This window comes from Sphaeramia orbicularis, chromosome 10, assembly GCF_902148855.1.
Source record: "Sphaeramia orbicularis chromosome 10, fSphaOr1.1, whole genome shotgun sequence".
NCBI classification, from domain to species: domain Eukaryota; kingdom Metazoa; phylum Chordata; class Actinopteri; order Kurtiformes; family Apogonidae; genus Sphaeramia; species Sphaeramia orbicularis.
The window spans coordinates 52,934,176-52,952,086 of NC_043966.1; the positions used below are offsets into that span (position 1 = coordinate 52,934,176).

The following is a 17,911-nucleotide window of genomic DNA, read 5'->3' on the forward strand; positions in this document are numbered from 1 at the left end:
GCCTGTTGGGTTAGGTATGGCCTGATCTTTCTTAGGTTGAACAGAGTGAAACGGCATGATCGGGTGACAGAGGCAACGTGATCCGTGAAGGTCAACTGATTATCAATCATGACTCCCAAGTTACGTACTACACTGGTAGGAGCCATAGGTATGGAGTCAATAGTGATGGAGATGTCCTGCTGTATGGTTGGCTTAGCTGGGAAGAGCAGCAGTTCAGTTTTGGACAGGTTCAGCTGAAGGTGATGGGCTTTCATCCATGCAGATATGTCAGAGAGACAATCTGAGATCCGCACTGAGACTGTGGAGTCATCAGGTGGGAATGACAGATAGAGCTGGGTATCATCAGCATAGCAATGATATGAGAAGCCGTGTGAGTGGATGATCTGACCGAGTGAGGTGGTGTATATGGCAAAAAGGAGGGGGCCCAACACAGAGCCTTGGGGGACCCCCGTGGTGAGGCGGTGAACTGCTGATGTGTGCCCTAGCCAGGACACACTGAAGGACCGACCAGTAAGGTAAGATTGAAACCAGGAGTGGGCGTGGCCTGTGATGCCCATGTTCCAGAGAATGGATAACAGGATATCATGATTGACAGTGTCAAATGCTGCTGATAAGTCCAGTAGAATGAGTACTGAAGACTTGGCTGCTGCTCTAGCCTCTTTCAAGGCTTCTGTCACAGACAACAGAGCCGTTTCAGTGGAGTGGCCGATTTTGAAGCCAGATTGGTTGATGTCAAGGAGGTTATTTTGGGAGAGGAATTCTGTGACCTGTTTGAAAACCGCCCTTTCGATGATCTTAGAAAGGTATGGGAGGAGTGAGACTGGTCGATAATTCTCCACTTGAGTGGGGGTGAGGGAAGGTTTTTTGAGTAGTGGTGTTACCTGCGCTTGTTTAAATACTGTAGGAAATGTTCCTGAAGTCAGTGAAGCATTAATCACATGTGTGATTGGTGCTGTGATAGTAGGGGCTACAGACTGTAAGAGGTTGGATGGAATAGGGTCCAACAGGCATGTTGTAGGACGGCTAGAGGAAAGGAGTTTAGACACCTCGTTCCCTGTGAGGGGAGTAAATGAGGGGAATGACGGAGTTGGGCTTTTATCAGTTGAGTTAGTAGTACCCATAGTCAGGGGAGAAGAAGCAGTGTGTGATGATGATGTTGAAGAAGGAGGCGTGCAGTCTATGGGTGGATCAGTGAACTGACTGCTGATAGTAGACACTTTATTTATGAAAAATGAAGCAAAATTGTCTGCTGTCAGATTAGTAGTGGGCGGTGGAGGTGGAGGGTTGAGTAGTGTTTTAAAGGTTGAGAATAGTTTCTTGGTGTCGGTGGCAGAATGAATTTTGTTATTATAGTAAGCCTTCTTCGCAGCAGTGACACTGGATGAGAAGGATACCAATAGTGACTGGAATGTGATCAGGTCAGAAGAGCTTTTTGTTTTGTGCCATTAGTTGAGTTGATGAAAACAAACATGGAGGTCCTACGTGACCGTTGACCAAATGTCAACGACACATTCAGTCTCCTCACTGCTCTACGTCCATCCACAGCTCATGGCTGCTGCTGTTGGCTCCGACTACCGGTGGGGCTCGGCTACTTTCAGTTTTGTTGATTACCCACAATGCCATGTGGCTGTGGTGGCTCATCAAGCACTAAAAGGCGCACGGTTCCTTGATTTTTTTCGGCTCGAGGCTGGTTATATTCACAGCAGAAGTGAACCGGCCTAGAGTCCATTTGGAAACAGAACCGTTTGTTTGGTTTGAATCAGAGTTGACATGTTTGCATTCACACCTAAAAGAAAGTCCAGACTTTCCGGGGGAACGAACTCTGGTCCGTTTTAAACCCAAACGAAGTGGGTGTGAATTCACACATAGATATCCATACTGTTTTCATTAATACATACTGTTAATATTGTTAATATCCTTCAGTGGGGCAAAAAAGTATTTAGTCAGCCACTGATTTTTCCAGTTCTCCTACTTAGAAAGATGAGAAAGGTCTGTAATTTTCATCAGAGGTCCACTTCAACTATGAGAGACAAAATTAGAAAAAAATATCCAGGAAATCACATTGTAGGATTTTTAAAGAATTTATTTGTAAATTATGGTGGAAAATAAATATTTGGTCACCCACAAACAAGCAAGATTTCTGTCTCTCCCAGACCTGTAACTTCTTCTTTCAGAAGCTCTTCTGAACTCCACTGGTTCCCTGTATTAATGGCACCTGTTTGAACTGGTTCTCTGTAGAACACACACCTGTCCACAGCCTCAAACAGTCAGACTCCAAACTCAACCATGGACCAGACCAAAGAGCTGTCCAAGGACACCAGGAAGAAAATTGTAGACCTGCACCAGGGAAGAGTCAGTCTACAATAGGCAAGCAGGTTGGTGTGAAGAAATCAACTGTGGGAACAATTGTAAGAAAATGGAAGACATATATGACCATTGTTAATCTCCCTCGATCTGGGGCCCCACGCAAGATCTCATCCCGTGGGGTCAAAATGATCATGAGAACGGTGAGCAAAAATCCCAGAACTACACGGAGGGACCTGATGAATGACCTGCAGAGAGCTGGGACCAAAGTAACAAAGGCTCCCATCAGTACCACACTAGGCCCAGAAGGACTCCTGCTCCTGCAGGGCCAGGCGTGTCCCCCTGCTGAAGCCAGTCCATGTCCAGGCCTGTCTGAAGTTTGACACAGAGCAGATGGAGGATCCACAAGAGGACTGGGAGAAGATCATGTGGTCAGCTGAAACCAAAATAGAACTTTTTGGTCAAAACTCAACTCGTCGTGTTTGGAGGAAGAAGAATGCTGAGGTTCATCCCCAGAACACCAGACCTACTGTGAAGCATGGGGGTGGAAACCTCCTGCTTTGGGGCTGTTTTTCTGCAAAGGGGACAGGACCACTGATCCATGTTCAGGGCAGAATGAACGGGGCCATGTATGATGAGATCTGAACCCAAACCTCCTTCCATCAGTGACAGCATTGATGATGGAACATGGCTGGGTCTTCCATGACAATGATCCCAAACACACCGCTGGGCCAACGAAGGAGTGGCTCCGTAAAAAGCATTTCCAGGTCCTGGAGTGGCCTAGCCAGTCTGCAGACCTCAACCTCATAGAACATCTGTGGAGGGAGTTGAAAGTGGGTGTTGCCCAGCGACAGCCCCAAAACATCACTGCTCTAGAGGAGATCTGCAGGAGGAATGGACCCAATACCAGCTCCAGTGTGAGCAGACCTGCTGAAGACTGAAGGAAACCTTTGACCTCTGGCTCTGACAACAAAGGTTCTGTTACAAAGGACTGAGTTGAACTTTTGTTATTGACCAAATACTTATTTTCCACCATAATTTACAAATAAATTCTTTAAAAATCCTACAATGTGATTTCCTGGATTTTTTTTCTCATTTTGTCTCTCATAGTTGAAGTGTACCTCTGATGAAAATTACAGACCTCTGTCATCTTTCTAAGTAGGAGAGCTGGAAAAATCAGTGGCTGACTTTTTGGCCCCACTGTATAAATACTGTTAATGCTGTTAATACTGTTAATTTGCATCTATTCATATTTTGTCCATTTTTATTTTTTTATTCTACTTAGCTATATTCTTTTGGTACTCTGTAAAATTGTAAAATTGATATTCTATTTTCTATCTTATTTTTAGTTTTTGTAATTTCATATTGTCTCTATTCTTATTTCTGTAGAACTGGTGTTTGTTATTAATATTGTTGCACTGACTGGAGTAGAATAATGACAATACAGGCTCTTCTCTTCTCTTCTCTTCTCTTCTCTTCTCTTCTCTTCTCTTCTCTTCTCTTCTCTTCTCTTCTCTTCTCTTCTCTTCTCTTCTCTTCTCTTCTCTATCTCAGTGTGTGTTCATGGTGCTTGTTTACTTTGCACACATGCCTTTCCATCTCCTGTACTACAGGATATAACTGTATATAGTGCAAATTTGCCTCAATCTATAAAATATTCAAACTCTTCTGTCACTGGACATTAACTTCAACACAAGGAAATCTGTGGAAGTGCAAGACCATGTTAACCCTTAAAGACCCAAACATCCATCAGTGACCTAAACCATCTACTGATGTTTTTGTAAATGTGAGGTTTGAAGGCGCCCATTGTTCCCACCTCCTCTGCATACTAGGGCTGTGAATTGGCAAGAATCTGGCGATACGATATAAATCACAACACTAGGATCACGATACGATATATCATGATACTGTTAAAAAGGCAAATTTTTTTTTCTTTTTTGAATGATTATTTCCTTGATGAATTGAATTACACCAGAAATCTGCACAAATACTAAACACATTTTTATTTGATCAGAACAGGATTTAATGTTATATCACAAAATGTTCCTGTGTTCAAACTGAAATTCTGTTTTACAGTTTAAGATTCTGTTAAAATGTTCAAATAAAAATGTGTTTAGTGTTTGTGCATATTTCTGGTGTAATTCAATTCTTAAAGGAAATTATCGTTTAAAAAAAGAAACAAACAAAAAATTGCCTTTTTAACAGTATCTTGATATATCACGATATATCTTATCATGATCCTAGTATTGTGATTCGTATCGTATCACCAGATTCTTGCCGATACACAGCCCTAGCGGTGTGGCGGTCTTTCTTTTAATCATCCAATCCCATGAACAGATCAGAACCATGGAAATGCTGGATTTGTGTTTTCTGACATGAGTGGAGCTCTGCAGGACACACGTTGAACATAATTGCCAGACTGTGGCTTCACACTGTGCATATGTTCACAGTGTTGATCTACTAATTGCAATTAAATGATGAAAATAAAAAATGAACCCATATAACCTCAGTCAAAAAGACAGACCCATCGCAATGTACATAAAATATGATCTGACTATTTCTCCCACCGTGGGAAAGTTGAACAGTTAACAGCAGCAACAAACAGGAAGCAAGTGCAGAGAAAAGACAGGTAGAAACACCAGAGTGGTGACACTTCCATAGACTCCCATAGTGGCAGGTGAAATATGGACCTACTTCTGGGTTCTGGAGGCGGGGCCAATAGTTCCAAACACTGAGTATGGGAACGTCTGAACACATTCATTTTTGTATTTGTGCTGATCTACCAACTCCAGCTCTAAGTTGATCAGATATGGTCATCTTTCCACTGGTCCAGTGTATTTCCTGTATCAGTGACATTTCTGTTGTAAATTCTGTTTTCTTTGGTCTGTGTTAGCGTTCGGATCCATTTCTTTCTGATCCGACTGTTCTGTTGGATTTTCAGCTGTAGTCCTACAGTTCCATAGTTGGACTGGTCCAGCAGTTCACATGGAACCACTAGAACCAGAATGATGGAGTTTATAAGGTAAGGTACTCTTAGTCCAAATGTGGTTCTGTGGGTTTTATTACCTCCGCCAAGGAGGTGGTGTTTTTGCCGGCGTTGGTCTGTCTGTCTGTCTGTCTGTCTGTCCGTGTGCAAGATAACTCAAAAAGTTATGAACGGATTTGGTTGAAAATTTCAGGAAATGTTGATACTAGCACAAGAAACAAATGAATAAATTTTGGTGGTGATTGGAGAGGGGGGGCACTGATCTGCCTTGGTGGAGGTCTGCAATCGTTGAGTGCTTTTCTAGTTGGAATTGTTTTGTTGAACCTGGTGGTGTTGGGTTCAGTTTGTCATATTGGAGTCAGTGTGGCCCCTGAACTAAAATGAGTTTGGCACCTGTGCTCTGTACACTATCCATTTTTACCTTTTGAATTAAAAAAAAAAAAAATCATTTCATTTTATTATTACCTTTGCCAAGGAGGTTATGTTTTTGCTGGCGTTGGTTTGTCTGTTTGTTTGTCTGTCTGTGTGCAGGATAACTCAAAAAGTTATGGACGGACTTGGATGAAAATTTTAGGAAATGTTGATACTAGCACAAGGAACAAATGATTAAATTTTGGTGGTGATCGTCGGGGGGCACTGATCTGCCTTGGTGGAGTGGAGGTCTGCACTCTCCGAGTGCTTTTCAAAGGCAAGTGACTATTTTTGGTCATTTCCGCATACATTACAAGACAGTGACAGTAATGTTTCCAGTGAGGATAGTGTCCCCAATCTGAGGTCCAATGTGGTCTCCAGGGTCTGTAAGGTCCAATGTGGTCTCCAGGGTCTGTAAGGTCCAATGTAGTCTCCAGGGTCTTTAAGGGCTTGCTTTGCTTGGTTCCATGAAGTAATGGAACTAATGTAAGGAATGATGTTCAAAGGGATCATGTGGATGTGGACAGAGGTCTGGACCAGCACACATGGGGGTCTAATGGGACCAAAGGAAGGTTCTAATGGGACCAAAGGCAGGTTCTAATGGGACCAAAGGAAGGTTCCAATGGGACCAAAGGAAGGTTCTAATGGGACCAAAGGAAGGTTCTAATGGGACCAAAGGAAGGTTCTAATGGGACCAAAGGAAGGGTCTAATGGGACCAAATACATGTTCCTTTCACCTACATGTGTTTTTCTTGTGCTTTTAGTCCAACGGCCTGAAGGTCTGATGGACTATTGGGATCAGTTGTCATCTGTAAACAATTTTTCAAGAATCATCTTCTCCGAAACTGTCAGTCAGAATGATTTGATATTTGTTGTAAAACATCTTTGGGGTAAGGTCTCCCAAGTTTGTTCAAAGAATTGAGAATATAGATTTTTTTTGAATTTTTGAAATTTTAAAATCCTCATTGGTTTATAATGGGACACATTTCAAGGTGCTATAACTTCAAATCAGTTGAAGATATTGATATAATTACTATTGATAATAGATAGGAAGTCACATACGGGCTTTGATTTGGTGCCTTGAGTGACCTTGAACGGTCAAACGAATGTCAATTAATGTCTTTAAATATGCCGTTGGACTACTTACTACTTGGACTATTTACTTGTATTTTTATTTATTTATTTATTTATTTTTTGGCCAATTACTACCCGCAAGTAACCAAATATAGTAACTTCACTGACCTTGATTTTCTACATAACAATAATCTTTTTTAGTTTTTTATTTCACAAAATGAATCCAGTCTTGTTCTGTCCTCCAATAACACACTAAGGTTGAATTTTTGAAATGTTGAATTTCAGAGTATTTCTATGAGTGAACTTTAAAGGGTTAAAGCTTTTCCATCTGTGGCTCAGTGAAACCACTGCATAACCAATTATTCATTTGAAAGATTTAAAGCCAAGGTGAATCCCACCTTAGCTTCCACAACCATGAATTTTCTGTCCTAATAAAACCATAATAGCCCATCTTCTCCTTTACAGACCTGGTAAAAGTGAATCCGAGCGTATTTACTTCTTTGCAGTTTCAGTCCAACCTGGGTGATTCAGTGCCCTTTGAAAACCCTGTATGGGGCACCGAATGGCACTGAAGGAAATCTGAGTCAACGGGAGGAAATGAAAGTCAATGCTTCCCCTTCCTCTGGGTTTAACCCTGGTTTACTGTAAGAGCATTATTAATCAATAGAAAGCACCAACATAATCCACCGGCTTGTATTTGTTTACGTCTTTCACATCAACTTTAATAAATATGGGATTTTTCAGAGACGCTGCAGACAGCCAGTGTGTAAAAGTGTCTGTTTTCCTTTTTAGTATTTCAGGCTGTAATGTGCGTGTGCATGTGTACACTGCTACTCCAGTCTGAAGACATCTTGTTCCATGTTGTTGCAAATACCCCAGTAAAGCTAACTATTACTCCTTATAAAAAATTAATTACCCTGATCATTAATTCAACCTCAAGGCTAACACTCCTCCGCTGTAAGAGCCTCTGGATGGTACTATCTCCATCCCTGTTTCTCTTTCAAGGGTTTATGAAAAAGGCATAAACCTCTGTGTGTGTGTGTGTGTCTGTGTGTGTGTGTGTGTTAAAACTCAGATGGACTGCGTAGATTTTAACCCATAAAGACCCAGTGCTACGTTTGTAGCAGTTCCAAAATAGTTTTTTGTTTATATTTAACCTTTCTTAAGTGACTTATCACCATTTATTGTAATATTATTTTCTGCATTTTGTGTTTTGTCAGTAAAATCATGTATTTTTCTACATTTAATTCACTGATCAATTTAGGGATGGGAATCGTTCAGAATTTAACGATTCCAATTCCATTATCGATTTTGCTTATCGATCCGATTCCTTATCGATTCTCATTGGGTGAAAGAATAAGAGTACAAACAGGTGTGTTTGCATAAACTGTCTTTTATATTTTCATCTGCACAGAAAATAGAACATATACAGTATGAACAAATAATAAGAACAGATGATGCCGGACCTGGTTTTGGGGTGGTGGTGGCATACACTGGAAGTGAAACTACAGACTCTTTACTAATTCCTCTGTTGCTGCATTTCCACTACATCGAACCAGTTCGACTCTGCTCGTCTCCTGTTGTTGTGCACCTCATTTCCTTTCCCCTACCTTCAGAAGCTTGTGTTTGAGGGGGTACAACGTTTGCTGACCGCACCAGACCCAGAACTGAGCCTGGATGACGGCCTGGTGTTCACTCTGCTGCTACATTCACAAGCACCTCTAAGTAGTGAAGCAAATGAATCCCATGCTGTGGACAAATGTTTGAGCAGATTGGAGGGGTTCCACCCTTTAGAAGAAATGGACGCTTCAGCAGTGTTCTAGTGGACCTGGTGTGGTCTGTTTAGACCTGGTGTGGTCTGTTTGGACCTGGTGTGGTCTGTTTAGACCTGGTGTGGTCTGTTTAGACCTGGTGGTCTGTTTAGACATGGTGGTCTGTTTAGACCTGGTGTGGTCTGTTTGGACCTGGTGTGGTCTGTTTAGACCTGGTGTGGTCTGTTTGGACCTGGTGTGGTCTGTTTGGACCTGGTGTGGTCTGTTTGGACCATTTCTGCCTCAATGCCATTTTGGCTGCGTTCTGACCAAAACAATGCCACGTACGCGTGACGTCATCGTGCATGCCCAGCGAAGGCTGAATCGATAAGCAGAATCATTAAGCAGGCAGGCAAATGATTCCAAGGAATCGAGCTACTGGGATCCAGTTCTCAAAAAGAACCGGTTCTCGATCCCCACCCCTACTGATCATGTAGATGTTCATTAAAGGTCATTTTAAAGTTGATGGATATTATATAAGAAACAGAGGAAATTGAGGAAAAAGTGTCTTTTTTTAGTCCAGTCTGTCATGAACTGAACATAACCCCAGTGTGTCCATCCACTGTCACTGATCCAACTCCATGGGTTTTACTGGGGAATCAGTGTTGTAGACCAGGACTGTTGAAGTCATTTAAGTTCAGGTTTTACATTCAGCCCAGTTTGATCTCCAGTGGACCGGACCAGTAAAATCATAACAGAATAACCTATAAATAATGAGAACTTTTCCTCCTCGTTTCAGTTTAATAAAAGCATTAAATTAAACATTAAAACAGTTACAAGGACAGAGTTGGGTTGAACGTTTTGTTCAAGGACGTGCTGATGTGTGGACAGTCCAATAAAAAACATTAAACTGTGAAAATATTTCCATTTACAAACTTGAACAAAAAAAATGTGACTAACCTGAAAAAAACTGAAATTTTTAAAGAAAAATTAGTGCAATTTTAACAATATTCTGCCTCAACATTTCTACATGTGCATTAGACACGATGTTACACAAACATGTAGGAACAGACAGAATATTGCTCAAATGTTGGAGTTTGGAACTAAAAAAGAATAATTTATACAATATTACTGTACATCACAGCTTATTATTAACCCAACACACACAGTGGATCTACAAATGAACCAAACATCTAATAACAGACAGAATATTGGTCCGATTACAGGTTGTTCAGTATTTGTTCAGGTTATTCACATTTGATTGTTTTAAGATAGTTTGTAGTTTATTTTTTTCACATTAAATCAAGGAGAAAATTTGTAGTTGTCAATTATTTATATATGATGTTATTATTTGACTAGATCCTTTTGGTCTGTATGTGGAACCGGAACTAAAACCAGTTGGACACCAGTGACTGTTCATACCTTCAGTGGAGTTTTTTGCACTTTGCGCATTAATTCCACGGGCCGAAGTGGACCCTTCGGTGGGCTGGTTTGTTTTTTGGTGTGTGTAGGGATGTAACAATTACCGGTATAACGATAAACCACGGTAAAATTGCCAACGGTTAGTATTACTGTTTAAATTCTAATTATCATGATAACTGTGTTTGATTACCACACGTTTAAGGGAAAAACCCTATGTAAAGATCTGCTTTTATGTCAAATATTTGAGTATAGTTTTAATTTATTACAATTTTAATTTTCTATACCTAATATTTGGAACCAATATTCACTTTTAAAGTCTTTGAAAAGGTCGTGAAGCATCTGTGTGTTATTTATGCAATAAATTATATAAATTTTTTAAATCAGATTTTATATTTTTTTGTGTTTTTTGTTCTTTTATGTTCTTTATAGTAGGTTAAAGTGAAAAAAATAACAGGCAGATGGTATCAATGAAGTTGTGCTGGAAAAACAGATCCCAAACATGGGTGTAGTAAACATTTGTTTATATAGTATATAAAGGCAAAATCAAAAGGACTGAAAAACAGACAAAATAGACTCAGACCACTAAGGGTTAATATTTGAATGTTTCTGACACAGAAGGGACATTGGGACTGTTTTTTTTTTTTTTTTTTTTTTCAAAATAGAACTTGGTTAAATTATTTCAGTGTGTGCATAAGTACTTCTTGAACATTTTGAGGACAATTTCAATAATACCACGATAATAATGAGAACCGTTATAATTTTCGTCACAATAACAGTGATATGAAATTTTCATATGGTTACATCCCTGTGTGTGTGTGTGTGTGTGTGTGTGTGTCAGTTCTGAGAAATGTAGATGTTTTGAACTGCTCAGTGTGGTTCCTACAGTTGAGGAATAGTCTCACCTCCACATTAAATATCTTGGCAAGTTGATAGGACCAATATTTTGGGAGACATTAGTCATTTTGAATACAATAGCCTTAGAATCACGTTGTAGATATCGGTGGATCGGTGAATCCAAGTGTTTCTTTTCTAACAGGGGTCTGGGATCCAAACAATAATGACTAATGTCAGAATATAGTTTTATATTATGGGATACATATCCTATTGATTATTAATATTAATGTTTCTGTGTGCGATCCTCATGAACAGGACATCTGACAGCTGGAGACATGATGTGTCCACATATTTATGTCTGTAGAGTTTATGATTACTACATTATCATCATAAATTTGAGTTTATTTCTGCACAGTTTAATGGTAGATTTTTCTTCCTCAGTCAGATGTGTTGAAAGTAGATGGTTAGATGTGGAAGCACAATTATTATTATTTGTCACAGCAGGAAAAATATTATAGAAATTTAGAGGAAGAACATTTAAAATCAGAGTCATGGAGAAAAAAATAAATCAATGTTGAGAGAAATTAAATTAAAACCATCTCTGAGGCATTTTGGAAACAAAGATAACAAATTAAACCAAACGAACCAATGCACTGATATTTATCCCATAATATAAAACTATATTCTGACATTAGTCATCATTGTTTTGGATCCTAGACCCCTGTTAGAAAAGAAACTGCTGAATTCAACAGGTCCATATACTTTTGTCCATACAGAGGAGGACTTTTATGCTATGAGGATAATGTATTATGATGTCCAGAGGATTTCATTAGTATTTCTGAATCAATAAACAGAAACATAGTGTCATTCTTTCCATGTGTCTGCAAATGCCAACAAGTTAATGAATGTTTAATTAGAAAAGTTTCTTCACTCTGTGCTTGTGGGTAAATTTAAACAACTGTTTTTCTTGTGCAATTACTCCCTATCTTTTCCCAAAAAACAAAAAAAAAAAAAAAGAAAAACAGATCCATCTGCAAGTGCTGATTTGGGGTTTGGAAAGCTGGGCTTTGTGCGCTTCAGTGGCACTGGGGTGAATGATTTCAGTGGTTGGAACAGGATTCTATTGTCTAAGCGAACTGCAGAAAAGCTGTACACACACTCCACCCCCACCACCACCAGCGCACAAACACACAAATGCTTGTTCCCTATTATCTGTGTGGACCTTCCATCGCTGCAGCCAAGAACCAGCCACAGCCGGAGGAAACCGTCAGCTCCACTCATAAACATATCCGTTTGCATTTAGAGCTCCACTTGGATATGTTTCCAGTTGATACAAAGGCCCAGTTCTTCTGCAGCCTCTCAGTCCATGGATCCAACCACAGTTGTGGACAGTCACTGTAATGATTCAGACACTGAGAGTCCCAGTCACTGATGAACTGCATTTGTGTTGAAACCAAGGTTATTTTCTTTAATGAAAACTAATGAAATGACGAAAACTAGAATTGAAAAAACATTTTTGTTAACTGAAATAAATAAAAACTATAATTAAAAGAAAAAACGATTACTAACTGAAACTGTATTGTTTGCTTATAAAACTAACTAAAACGTATAAAAATTATGGATAAAATTCCCTTCATTTTCATCTTTGTCGATGTTGGATTGATATGAATAGAGCTGCAACCGATTAATTGACTCAAAGTGATCCAAAAAAATCACTGAACCACAGTTCTCCTGAATCAAAGCTTTACTTCCTTCATTTCTCTGCTGTTACACATTGGTTCCACTGTTGTGTTTCACACAGATGCTTACTGTGACGCAAAAAGAAGCTTCAGTTCAGGAAAACTGCAATAGAATATCTCTCTTCAGTCAGTTCGAGTCGATTAATCGCATCGGGAATTTTTGCATTGGCTTCAAGCATCTAATCGGTTAATCGGTTGCAGCTCTAGATATGAAATTGAGTAATTTTAGTTGGTGGCACCATACGTCACTTCAAGGTCCGTCACTTCTTGTCACTTGTCATTTAGAGTCAGCTTCTCATCCCCACTGTACTTGGCAACATGGAGACTAAAGTTAGGATAGAGCAGAATCCTGTATGGGATTTCTTTGAATACAACAGTGAGGAAGATAAAAGATATAAACAGACTAAAACTAAACTACAACTAAGCATTTAGAAAAAATGAAAACTAATAAAAACTAGCAAACCTGCTCTAAAAACTAACTAAAACTAACTGAATTAGAGGAAAAAAAGTCAAAACTAAATAAAACTAAAATTATAATGAAAAATCCAAAACTATTATAACCTTGGTTGAAACTCCAACGATTAAAGATTGTCGAAAATGACCACGAATTGAACTAAACTGTCCGAAACACAGATACAAAGAGGACTTTTTTAGATTTAGTCAGTCTACCAGCAGTTCACTGGTTCTAAGTCTTTTTCTGTGGGGCCCCCTCAACCCCAACAACATTTTAACAGTGGTGCAATTATAACTTTTATTGAAAAAAACATCAACATTGTAACAATACCCGTTTCTTGTCCTAGAATTACACTGGTCTACAATTTTTTTTTTTTTTTTTTTTTCCAGAAATTATGTGTTTCAGAGATTAAATGTGCTAACTGTTGCGTATTTTAATTAGATTAGCTGTTAAACTAATGACCAAAGTGCTGGTTTGCAGCTGTTTTCCAGGTATATGATGGTGTGTTCTTCCACATATATGTTGGTTTGTGTCCATTTATCCAATAGATGTCTAAATGTTCCACTGATAGAACCTGTCCAGTCCATTTATCCAATAGATGTCTAAATGTTCCACTGATAGAACCTGTCCAGTCCATTTATCCAATAGATGTCTAAATGTTCCACTGATAGAACCTGTCCAGTCCATTTATCCAATAGATGTCTAAATGTTCCACTGATAGAACCTGTCCAGTCCATGCATTGTCATGTGCAGACAGTGTTTGCTGTAGAGCTGGTCGATCTGACACTGATATTCCTTTGGACTTAAACCCATTCTGACATTAATTCTACACTTTCACATTTGGACCCCAGACTGTATCTGTGAAACTACAACCAACCAGCATTTAGGACTGGATTAGTCTGGATCAGAGACTCACACCTGGTCCAATGGCACTACTGTTATTCTGGAAGTATTTTACTTGTAGACCAGTGTTACTGGTTGTACAAATTAAAAATAACTTCCAAATAAACAAATACAAATAAACTCAACCAGACTGCTCCCTCAGACAATATTTGTACAAATAAAAACAGAAAATGTGTAATTATCTGCAACTATGACAATAAAATTCCTTTTTTTAGAACAACAATCAGATTTTGGAACCACAGATGACCATGTGACCAATATCAGTGGGTCAATGAGCCCGTTTCCATTGGACATCTGAGAACATTAAAGTTCAAACTGGTTCAAAACACACACACACACACACACACACACACACACACACACACACACACACACACGTGTGTGTCCATGTGTCTTTTCCAGTCCAGTCCTTGTCCATTGTCCAAACCTAAACTCTTTGTCTGGTGACAGATCACCATGGCAGTAGATTGGTTTGGTGTCCGTCCAGAAAATGAGTCCAGGGTGCTCCAGCCATCAAACATTAGTTCCACCTGATACATGTTCTAACCTGAAGAAGAAAAAAAGAAACACCCAGGAGTAATCCCATGACCCCCCTGGAAAGACTTCATGCCCCCCCAGGGGACCTGCCCCACAGTTTGACAAACACTGCAGTAGTCCATCAGCAGTCTGTGGTTCATAAATAGTCCACTAATGGAACCCAAACTGGGGGATATTTAATAAAAATGGCAAGATTAGCTGTTTGCACAATGCGTACGATTTGTGGCCTGACTTTCACTCATATTGTTAATGTTGAAACATTTCAGTCTGAAAATATATCAATACAAACTGCATAAGGAAAAAAAGTTTTACACTGGTTGATTATGTTGTTGTTTATTAGGATGTGTTTTTCTCTGGTGCCTCTGTATTTGTTTCTTATGCATTGCACAGTATTCAAAATAAAGTGGGTTTAGTAAAAGCATCTGGACAAGACTGAAGAGTTATAGATAGATGGACCCTGATGGAATCTGGTATTTGACATGTTTTCATGAAACAGAACACATCAAATGCTTAAACTGACAAAAGAAGAAGAAGAAAATATAAAAGTATATATATATATAAAAGTCAGTCCTGTTGGACTACCTTTGTCCTGTCTCTGTCCCTCAGGTCCAGTCAGTGTCCTGGTTCTGTCCTCTGTAGACCGGTACCCTGTCCCCCTGTGGACACAGTACTGTGGACAGAACCATCATACATGGGCCTCGAGCTGGTTCCATGTAGTGGAAACGTGACAATAGATGAGTTTCAGTGTTTACTAACAACAGTGGTACGCGGGCAACTCGGAGGCAAAAACAGTAGTTCCAGCTCCAGCCGGCTCACATCAGCCGTACGCCTCCAGGCTCTGCCCCGAAACTGGTGAACAAGCCCATATGTGAGCTCTAAAATGCTCCATTAACTGTCTGTGTCCTAAAGCCCCTCCCATCTTCTCTTTCACGGCCGCATAATTTGACTGGAGCGCATGTGGAAGGCTGTCCCATAGTTAAAGCAGACTGTCATAGACGGGTGGGCAGTACTGTCACCAGCTCCAGCTGAACTCAGCGCTGTCGCCCGCCGTAGCTCCGACTGCCACTTCCAGCTGACGAAACTCTGGCTGCCATCGCCGGCAAAGGGAGCAGGTAGATCCACAACCACTCTGTCTATGGGTGATAGTCCAGGGGAAGTCCTCCTGTAGGTTTAAAGGGGTCTGCAGCACCGGACCACATGAGGACTATTCTTTTTTTCCACGCCGCTAAAGCGCAACAAGCACGCAGGCTAACTATACTGAGAAGCTACGCTAACCACGGTAATAACTCTAAACAGGGTCGGCAGAACAGAACCACCGCTGCCACCAGTGGAACCCAGCGGTCTGTATGCAGAACTGATACTGGTGAAAGACAAGGAATAAACGGCACACAGGAGTTTAGCAGGTCCATCCTTTAACACGCTGTACGATCCAAGGAAAGCTTGCCTACCAATATGGCGTCGTAAACAGACAACCACGTGATCATGTGACGTTTGTGCAAAACCTCATTGGGGGGGGGGGTATACTCCACATATGAGCACAGTACTGTGGACACAAGAGGACAATGAGTTCACGGAACAGTGTCTGTGATTGGATCTGGGACAACATGTCCTTACAGCTGGAACAGGACAAATGAGAACTTCTGATTGGCTCTGTGGAAATAGACACACCTATATTTGGTGTCTCAGTACTGTGGAGGTAGATGTTGCCAAATAATATATGCAAATATAACAATAACAACACTAATCCAATAACCTTGAATTTGATTGCAGCAACACATCTGCAGAAAGTTTGGATGAGAACAACTAAAGGCTGGAAACAAAAATACTACAGTCATTTCTTCATCTGAGAGACATTGCATTCGCTGCTGTCGACCCCCCCCCTTCCAACCCCCCTGTGTGGCTGTTGTGGATGATAAAGTGTCCAGGCAGGAGGTCTGTCAGTGTGTAAGTGGCCCATGCTCAAGCACCTCTCCTGGGGCGACAGTGAAGCCAGGTGGGGGTGGGGGCACGGTTGGAGGTCTGATGACAAACGAGAAGTGAAGGAGCCTCAGAATCTATATTCCCTCCCACTGAGCACCGGCACTTGTTCGAGCTCCACTCCACACTCGTTTGTCACTCCATCCTTTATTATGGCTCAGTGCAGGCCGTGGTCGGGGCTGGAGGCGTCACGTTTCCAGGTCGTCCATGTCGCTGTCAGGAATGCATCTGGAACGTATTCATAGTGCACGGATGACACAAGCCACCGGTGCACAGAGAACGACGACGGTTATTATGAACACTGTATATTTTTAACCCATAAAGACCCAAACATCTGCCAAAAGCATCTACTGATATAACGGTTTAATACCTGTGGATCCACTAATCCTATTAATACATGAAAATAATTGGTGTAAAATACAGTTTTTCATCTTTTCACCTTCAGAGGCTCTGTAGTTACCGTGGAAACACCGTCATCTTCCACAACATTGATTCCCCAGTCAGACCCATAGAGTTGGATCAAAGACAGTGGGTTTATGTTCAATAATAAGTAAAATGAATAAAAATGAATTAAAAAATGACAAAGTAGCAAAATAATGTAGAAAAAAATCAGCAAAAATTTAACTAAAATGAAATAAAAAATTATAAATTAAGCAACAAAATTAAAAAAACAGCCAGATTAGCCAATAAAATTAACAAAAATGAAACATAAATCAACAAAATATTAAGCAACATGGAGAAAACAAAACACAAAAAATGAAATATGCTTTAAAAACAAATCAAATAACACGTAAAATTAATAAAAATGAACAAAATAATCATTTTATGTTTCCTTGAATTTTCATTTCTATATTATGCTGTGTAAAGAAGTCAGTTAGTAGCAATCAGGAAGCTTGTGTCATTTCCATATTCGAAATAAATCAAGTAAATAAATACATAAATAATAATAAGTGCGTCCGTAGTTACCGTGGCAATACCGTCATCTTCCACAACATTGATTCCCCAGTAAAACCCATGGAGTTGGATCAATGACAGTGGATGGACACACTGAGTTTATGTTCAATAATAAGTAAAATGAAAAAAAATTAATTAAAAAAATGACAAAATAACAAAATAATGTGGAAAAAATAAGCAAAAATTTTACTAAAATGAAATGCAAAAAAAAAAAAAAAAACATCTTGCAAGAACACAAACTGTTTTTCTATTAGGCAAATTTTTACTGACCAATTGTGATCGAATAATTTTTTGAATCAAGTTGATAAATGGATTAATGGTTTCAGCTGTAGTGGTTTTTGTTCAGACTGAGGCACCATAGACTGTGGAGACCAGAAACTTATTGACTTTTATTGGCAGCGTAGAAGTGTGGGCGGGAAGAACTGGCAAAGCAGACTAACAGTTTGGACAAACAGTTAGTTTGAAGTTAATGAGTGAATGTGCACTGAATGTATGACACTGTGATACAACATGAGATGAGGTCATAAAAACGGACTCAAACTGATGATAAATATGGAAAGGTAAA

At 39.8% G+C, this 17,911-nt stretch overlaps 1 long non-coding RNA gene across 1 annotated transcript; it reads left to right on the top strand.

Moving 5' to 3' along the window:
* The first annotated feature begins 9,196 nt into the window (after positions 1-9,196).
* Positions 9,197-13,946, top strand: LOC115427052 (uncharacterized). Its single transcript, XR_003936425.1, has 3 exons — positions 9,197-9,206; positions 13,194-13,195; positions 13,856-13,946. It is a non-coding gene; the product is annotated as an uncharacterized LOC115427052 (long non-coding RNA).
* The last annotated feature ends 3,965 nt before the right edge of the window (positions 13,947-17,911 follow it).